The 8,989-nt window shown below is 44.9% G+C and overlaps 1 protein-coding gene across 1 annotated transcript in view; it reads right to left on the minus strand.

Annotated features, from left to right (window-relative positions):
* LOC124554183 (ankyrin-3-like) overlaps positions 1-7,197 on the minus strand; it is a 65,567-nt gene extending 58,370 nt beyond the window's left edge. The window contains exon 1 of the mRNA XM_047128253.1: positions 7,108-7,197. The gene's annotated coding sequence lies outside the window, so the exon portion shown is untranslated. The remainder of the gene's footprint in view (positions 1-7,107) is intronic.
* Positions 7,198-8,989: the final 1,792 nt, after the last annotated feature.

Below are 8,989 nucleotides of genomic sequence, written 5' to 3' on the forward strand. Positions count from 1 at the left end.
GCACCAATGTTTCCCGGCTCAGCGTGAAACATCGCTTTCAAACGATATGAAGCGCACAAAATGCACCGTCATGAATGTAACTGTATACCCTCATGTACATAACCGTAATACGTTATAGTGCTCCTTTCCAACACACTTCTCGTGTATCAATCAAATCTAAACCTAAAGCACCACAAAATTAATATCGTGATGGGGCATGCAGTAAAACTAAGTAACCACCTACAGATCCAAACCTGAGACGACTCTGCGGAATGTGGTGGTGGGTACTTTGTTCACCGAAGCCGCTCTTCGCTGCGCCGTGACGTCAGTGTTGCTGCTGCCGCCGTCGCCCACCTCCCCCACCACCCCCGCCACCCAACCGCGTGCTCGCAGCAGCCGGTTTCCACCAGCCTCGCCGCGTGACGTCACCCGCTGACCCTGGACTGGCGACCCGCAGTTGTCTGCACTGGGCGGACGCCCGCTTCCTGCCCACAAACCGCTGTTCCGCCGTGCCAGCGCGTCTCCTCGAAGCTTCCAGGCTTGCAGCGAAATGACGTCGACGAGAAAAATCGAGAAACTGCGGCCAATAAAGACGCCTTACCGAGGATCACGCTACCCACGCGCCATTCGTGGGCGGAAGAGGAACCTAAATTTTCCCCGTCTGTTCCCTTGTGCTGCGCCGAGTACGCTGGCCGGAACTTATTCTGTGGCGGCTGTTTTTTGCAGTAACCCTTATATATTTGCGCTGGTCACTTTCAACAGTTCCCAGTAAGTGGCTGTTGTCTGCGCTCTGATTCGTTGATGCAGAAGAGACTGACCGGTCGCCGTATTCGGTTTTATACTACCGGAGCACTGGTGCCACATTTAGTGGCTTTGTATTGAACCAAGAGCAAGGAAAAAAATCCCTCGAAATGTCGTTACAGGTACGAATTCTTACAGTATAACCGCGCAGAATATCGCTGTATGACGTCATCCCCGCAAGCTGTACTTACTTTAGGTTCATATACCAAGTTTAATTTCTGACGCTTCAAACTAAGCACAGTGAGAAACTAACTACAGTAAGAAACTAACTACAGTAAGGTCCGCACTGTGGATCACTACACAAAAACTGTCAAGAGTTGACGCCATCGTTTTCTTTAGTCCTGTCTGAAATATTTCGGTCGAGAAAAGTCACGTTAATCTTTGCGTGAGTTTATAAGAAACTGCACCGTTCATCATGTAATGAATATATTTTTAAAGCATCTACATAAAAAAGAGGCTACAAAGATGGTAGTAATTCTCTTTTAGCCAATTTAGAGACTAACCGTCCATAGATATAATTTTCATGTTTTACGTCCATCTAGGTGGTAACGATTATTCGCATATTTTTATGTAAATAAGTAAAAAAGAGGAAATAATTTGTACACGCGGTAAGTATAAAGAAATATGGAATACTAATTGCTGTAAGAGAAAAAGAAAGAGAAACAGCTGTTTGAAACTGACAGATAAGGGGACTGAAATCCCTGATTTGCCAGTCGTCTTGTTTCCTTGGAGTTGGCAAAATTTACACGACAAAAGAAAGAAGACATGAAGCTCGGGGACATATTTTGATGAACAGTAAGGAGAACGATATTTGCTATCAGCAGATTTGCCCAAGTATTAAGCATTTTAATCGTAAATAAACGAGAGACGGAATTATTCGTGAGTGGTAACGAAAATTCATTGTATCAGCTGTGTAACTCAGAGACAAGCAAAGGTCCTGCAGTGCTTTATAGAGGACGTTACTTCACCTACTGTGGCATTTCGTAACTTGTAATCGCAGTTTTACGTACGGAAAGGAACGACGCTTCAGTGACACTGTAAGTGAACTAAGGGTAGGTAGGGCGTGAATTACAAGTTAATGAACAGCAACACTGACAGCTCACCATACACTAGGTATTTACGCGTTAGAAAGCACTTGTGTATAAAGTTCTCAGCATTATTTTGGAAGAAGAATAAAGCCATTGGTGCAGTGGTTTTCCGTACTTGGCTCTCCACATAACGAACTTCTACATCCAATTTTAGAACTCAAACACTTACACTCGACGTATTAACGATACTGCGTCTTTGTATACGTCAGTAACACGCGGAACTGCATCGGTTACATGTACGTACATAATTAACTTGTGTACCACAGAGGAGTAATATGGGTTCAGTAGAAGTAGGCATATACTCATCATTTACGTACATTATCTTTCATTGCTTACGGAAAGATTCCCAACAGTAAGGTACACAGTGTATGTACTGGGATTAAAGTCAGCACGTGAAGTGTAACCAAGCGCGTTCAAAAAGTACCAGATTCTGTGAATCAAGTATTAGGCGCAGGAGTGATTAATTGTAAGGGCACACAGGTATGTATGCACGATGATCTTCAGAGCCATTTTGTTTCTTTTTAGACCACTCGGCCAATGAGCTTGCGAAAATTTGAAAGGGCGCGAAACACAGGAACGTTAACAGTGAGACGCAGTACAAAAAACAGACAAAAAACACCGTGCACGGGAGAGCGCGGTCTGTACTCGTCCGGAGAGTGGGGTCTGCCGCTGGCTGCCGTGCTCACGTGTCGGGGGCGTGCGCGGCTGGCCGGCTGCACAGACTGCACAGGCTGCGTGCGTCTCTCGCACACGCAAAGTTGCACAGGTGTAAACCTGCCTCCACACTAGGGACAAGCGGTGCCCAGCACTGAACCTGCCGATTCCAACTGTGCATCACCAAAACGGACATAGAACACTCTTCGAAAGCTAACATGCGTGAAATACGTGCCACACAAAAATTGTTACTGTAACATTTCATTTCTTTGGCTCCGCTGAGTGACAACCATACTGTAACCTGACAACCTGTACCAGAACTCTGGCTAAGCAACGGATCACTTCTCCACAACACACTTTACAAATAATATAGCAGCCACGCGTTCTGTTGTATCCGTGTGACGTCACGCAGCACACCATTACGCCACGGGTCAATGTCGACGGCCGCTATCAGCAGCTGCGAGCTGCTCCAGTTCAGGCAGCCGCCTGTACTGGAAATACGGGTACTTGCAGAGCCTTGATGCTTTGAGAAAAGTGAAACACACGACGGAAGTCTGAGAAAACTGCAGATTTTTAAACTGATTAACTACTAAATGGTTTATGACCACATGGGCACCAAGGCGACAGCGAAATTTTCACGAACCTTTTTTTTCTCCGTCTGAGACATTCAAGTACCGGGTGCTTGTAAGTAAAATGCAGCTACTGACCCAAGTCCACTGTGGTCTGAGTATGGTAAGGCAGCGAAATACTGTAGACATGCTAAAGCGTTAACGCGAAACCAGTTGGCGCCGGAGGAAATCAATTCCAATACCAGGTCCGAATCTGTCACCTCGCGGAAGTCTCCGGTGATCATACTGAACAAGTTCTGCAAGTGGCGGTTAATAATATCGACATTCTGCCTTTCTCACTTGTTTGTCCCTTGCTGTCCACATTCCGTTCCCAATGCATTAGATATGCGAACATTTCTTTGCGGTGTAAATCGGTTCCGCAAGGGCGCATTAGCATACCAAGTTTCGCCGCCATACAGCAGTCACAGCCCACGATGGACCTCTGCGAGTGGCTCAACTTGAGACTACAAGCAGCCAGTGGTACAGCGAATGACGGACATTTGCCACGCCGGACATTTGCCACACTTGCCCCTTCGCCAGGTAGCTTGACTAGCGATCCCTCAGGTAAGGGACGCCCTTCCTCGTACTACCTCTGTCCGCTTTCGAACCGCCGTCTTCACGTCTTACTCGATGCAACCAGTACGTAAGGGACCTCCATCGACATCTCGGGGAAATACAGAGCTGCTTCTCCGAAATCGAAACATTTATAACATTTGGGAAACGAAAGGAATACCGACGACTAAGTCAGTATGTGATTAGTTGTGCCAAGTATAAATGCAGATCCCTCTGTACGGTAGCTTCCTTTCACGCTTACTTATTGAGATGGAAACAGTCTATTGGTATGGGAACAACAAGAACGGAAAGATGTAAAAGAGAGTGCGAATGTACGCTAATCATTTCTTTTTGGTCACTGCAATGTGCCTACTTATCTCTTGCGGCGAAACATTAGTTAATCAAGTGTAGCGGGACAATGTTCAAAACATGACTGAAAATACGCTACTAAATAGAGATAAGAACTATAATTGACATGTCATCTAAAGTCTACGTACATTTTTAAAAATGTTAGAAATAACGAACTGTAGTAATACAGAATGCTATGCTTGTAACGTACGCTGTTCTACATTGTTTAGCTCTGGTATTTACAGAGTCACAGAGAAAACATCCTAGGTTTTGGAGGGAAAAGCCGAAATTATAATGATCTGCACTGCAACAGAAACAAGAAGCACCACGTAGGGAAAAATAATGTAATGCCTGTTCCAACTCACAAGTTACATTGAAGCAGATAGTTCCTGTGACTAAGTGTGGGCAGAGGTTATATTCGACAACCTAAATAAATTAATAACTGGCTCCTTTTGCCGACCCCCGGTATCAGACGAAACAGTTGCTGAACAGTTGAAAGAAAACTTGAGTCATCACAAATAGGTACGCTACTCATACAGTTATAGTTGGCAGTGACTTCAAACTACCTTCCGTATGGAACTTCCTGGCAGATTAAAACTGTGTGCCCGACCGAGACTCGAACTCGGGACCTTTGCCTTTCGCGGGCAAGTGCTCTACCAACTGAGCTACCGAAGCACTACTCACGGCCGGTACTCACAGCTTTACTTCTGCCAGTACCTCGTCTCCTACCTTCCAAACTTTACAGAAGCTCTCCTGCGAAACTTGCAGAACTAGCACTCCTGAAAGAAAGGATATTGCGGAGACATGGCTTAGCCACAGCCTGGGGGATGTTTCCAGAATGAGATTTTCACTCTGCAGCGGAGTGTGCGCTGATATGAAACTTCCTGGCAGATTAAAACTGTGTGCGCGACCGAGACTCGAACTCGGGACCTTTGCCTTTCGCGGGCAAGTGCCAGGAAGTCCCTCACGTGTGACGACAGTCACTTTTCCGTGACGTCACGCGTTCTTTGCTGGCAGTGGATGAGGGGAGCACACTGAACAGTCGTCGTGTTGATCTACCTGTTTCCGAAGATAAAATTGTCAATTTTATGGTTTTGGTATTCAAATTTGCGTTTTATGACGATGTGCAGTCTAACTGACACGTGGCATTTTTGAACTCTTCAAGACGGGTCGTGTTCAGTACTTTGTCATGCCGAAGTGTCTGTAAATGCGAATTCAGTGGCCACCCACGATTCCGAAACTGGGACTTACCATCAATAACGGGTAAGGCTTCTGTAAGAGTATCTGGCTAAACGAAATAATGTTTACTGTAGGTTTCTGTCAAACATAATTAGCAAATGCCCCCACAAATAATTTTGACGTGATTCAGCCCTCTGACGGAAACTAAGAACAAATTTACACTGCACTTTAATCGTGTAATTTGAACTTCAAATAAAGAAGCTGGTAAGTGACGGCGTCAGAATCACCGACATTCATTCCTCCCTCACATAATACACGACTGAAGCGCAGGCCGCACACAACACGGCGCGCCTCACAGATGGCTGACGCGTTGCTTTGTCGACACACCGGGCTCTCTCATCAGACAAATAGTAACACGAGAACAGCCCAACAAAGCGATGCAGCGTTGTAGAGTGCTAAAAAATTTCATCAGCAAATCACAAACGAGGAGACGTGACAGAGCGATAAAAAATACGAAATGTTTATTTCGTGAAGCACAAACATTACGATAAATTCTCAAGAATTCGCCAACTACTACGCAGATGGTCGCCTATTTGTAATGAGGGTGTTGGGGAAAGCTACAGATTGCTCGTTGACCATAACCTTAATTCCAGAAAATTGTGAAAATACGGAAATGAACGCGAGTGCTGCGTCTCATCGCCACAAGCGTGTCGGCGTCACGCCACGAGTTGTGATTCGCGAATGGATTTCAGGATCCGCAACGCCCACGCACGAAACAGCTTCCTACGTCTGATTACTTTGCAGACGAGTTTACGTGTGTAACATGTGACGTTAAGCATGTAAGCGAGATAAAGTTTACAAACGGTTTGAAATTGTTCTGAATGTGTGTTCGAAAGCAAGTGCTCATTCTGAAATACTGGGTGAATACAATCTGGCTAATTTGCGCTCCTTTTTAAAGAAAAGCCCTTTTATCGCGCGTCTAAATTTTTGACACGTCATGTCTACTGTAGTGTGGGCCGTACGACGATGTAATTTTTGCAGATACCCTACAGGGTGTGGGGATACTGTCTGCAAACTGCGTCGCGAATAGCTAGGTACTGACAAACTACAACGATACGTCTGATGTCTAAGTTGACTCCATGAACAGCGACAACGTGGCCGGAGTAGGGGGGTAGCGGAAAAATCTCTCCAGTTCTCGTAGTCTTGCGTGCAGTTTCTTGGAAGTCGATAACTGCCCTCATTCTGAAATACTGCCTGACTAACGTCCGCGTATTTCAGCGCCCTTAGTCACGTTACCTCGCGACGCGCAATGTTTCCAACTTCGGTACTTCTCTTACTGTGTGACAACTGCAATTTGCGATTATACCTCTGAATGAGTACATCTTGACAACATTTTACATGTCTGAATTCGGCCACATTACGCGAAACATTAAAAAATAAATTTCTGCCACGCCTGCAAGGCGCTACACGCCTTGTCGCACTAAAACTCGCTTACTGCAAAGTTCTGCGTTTGATGGTTTTCGTAAACTTGCGTCCTACGAACATAATCAAGAACGCGAGGCTTTCATTTTAAATGCCTGTTGTACGTGAATTCCGTGAAAATCTACACTGGCACACCGAAACACTAGCCGACTGAATGTGGCGTTATTTTCCATTCGTTCCACGTTATTCTCGCTCAAGTTTTCATAGACTGGAGCAATACCACAAGTAACGACCTATAAAGTACTGAACACTCAAAACGGTAATTTAACACACTGTTAGCCACCCCCTTTGTTCGTAGCGGTCGTAATTTTTCAAATTAAGACAAAGTATTAGACAAGAGCAGTAAGTGAGTTACGCGATAAAAACCACACAAAAGCGTGCAGAACATCCGCCGCTCCCATAAATTCCTGCCTTACCTTTCTGAGGTATTCCCGTGGAGACACAAGATACACAAACTATGTCTGGGCCCCCAGGACAACGTCGCACGCTGCTTTCCTCCAGGCTGCTGCGTCACAACTGGACCGCACAGACAGCCCGCTGCCCCACCCAGCGCTGACGTCACGGGGCGGCGTTGCCAGCTCGCGCGGCAGGCGAGGGAACGGCTGCAGCAGGGCGTCTACGTCTGTGTCGGCACTGCCGGACCGCCTGCGTCCCACCCACGCCGCAGTCAGTTATCTCGAACCGCGCTATACAGCTGGCAACACACACCCCCTTCGCCTGGCGCCCCAAAAACCGGATTTCGTAAACCGATTTCCCAGTACCGCTTTTGGTGAACGCAAAGATGGAACAAAGACGCTGCATTTTGGTCACGGGATGAGGAGAGGTGTGAACACAACATCTTCCGTCATCGTGCTGAGTGCCAGTGACTTACGCGCGAGCTTCGCGATTCGTATCGATCATTTCCTACTCCAAAAATGACGGACGAGTGTGACAAGTTGTCGTTAAAGAACGTTACAGGGATATCAATGCTGAGGTCATCGGTGCCTGGGCTCACGTACTACTTTAACTTCAAGTTACACTGAGCACGACACACATTTACCCTCAACGTGTGGACCAACTGAAATCTTTCTGTGATTTCGTTGATACTGGACACGGGAAAGTTCTTGGTAGTATTAAAACTAGATGGTTGTCATTGTTACCAGGAGTTACAAAAGTTATTGACATGTATGAACCTTTGAAATCTTGTTTTCTATCTCAGAATACATGTCCCACGTTGCTGAAACAAATTTTCGAGAACCGACAGTCACTTCTTTTGCTTCATTTCACACAATGCCCATTGAAAATGTTTTTTTAAATTCAATCCAAAAGTTGGAAATAACCACAGTTTCAGCTTGCTTCAAGAAATAATACCATTTTAATTAACTTGGAAAAGAAGGTACTTTCACTCAGTCAAAATACGAGCCTTTTACCAATTCTAAGACACTTTTGTGACTTGTTCGGAAAAGTAGAGTTCTCCACCTCAACCTCTGAAATCATCTCATTGGATAACACAAAAAAAAAAAAATACTGTTTCTTGGGCTGAACTTTTAAATTTTCTGATAATTCTTAAGGCAGTAGACTAATGTGCAACATTTCAGACGAGATACGATGCGTGAACATTGTATCCCAGAAATTTGAGGAATTGGAAAAAGCTAATTTGGAAACAGTTAAGAGACTGTGTGATATATTCCACACACTTAAAAGTACAGGTACTTCATGTAAAAATATAGACACGCTTGTGAATTTTGCTCCTGCTGTACTATACACAAATATTGTTGTGGAAAGAATATTTTCAACTGTGAAGTCCCTTTGGAGGGTGGAATGTGTAGTGCTAGAACCACTTCATTCCCCACACGAGTTGTGTGTCTCATATTAGAGGCCAAAAACGAACATAAAATTCTTTGTCAAGTACAGAGTAGAGGTGCTCTTATTCAGTAATTGTACTGTCTAATTATTGGATTTATAGTGAATTCTTGCAATGGGCCTTTGTCCTCAGAAGTTGACTGCCGAAAGTAGTTGCTCTCTGTCCCAGTGTACTTAAAAGCAGAACAAGCAAGCATTCTTCAAAACTATATAATGTATGGATGGTCAGTGTCTGCATCAAGTAAATCCTACCCCATATTTGGCAGATTGGGTTCCGCATTCGAGAGACACGTACCATATGTCGAAGTTTAAGCACCATTTAATATTTTCGTGTGTTTTAATTCAGACATAAACGTCGAGTGGCTCTTTACATACCACCTCATAGAGCCACTCTGCTTCCTAGTCAAGCTCCCTCAAATCATTCAGTTCTTATCTTCCCTTAATAGCAATCAATCA

The sequence above is a fragment of the Schistocerca americana genome, chromosome 11 (genome assembly GCF_021461395.2).
Source record: "Schistocerca americana isolate TAMUIC-IGC-003095 chromosome 11, iqSchAmer2.1, whole genome shotgun sequence".
Lineage (NCBI taxonomy): Eukaryota > Metazoa > Arthropoda > Insecta > Orthoptera > Acrididae > Schistocerca > Schistocerca americana.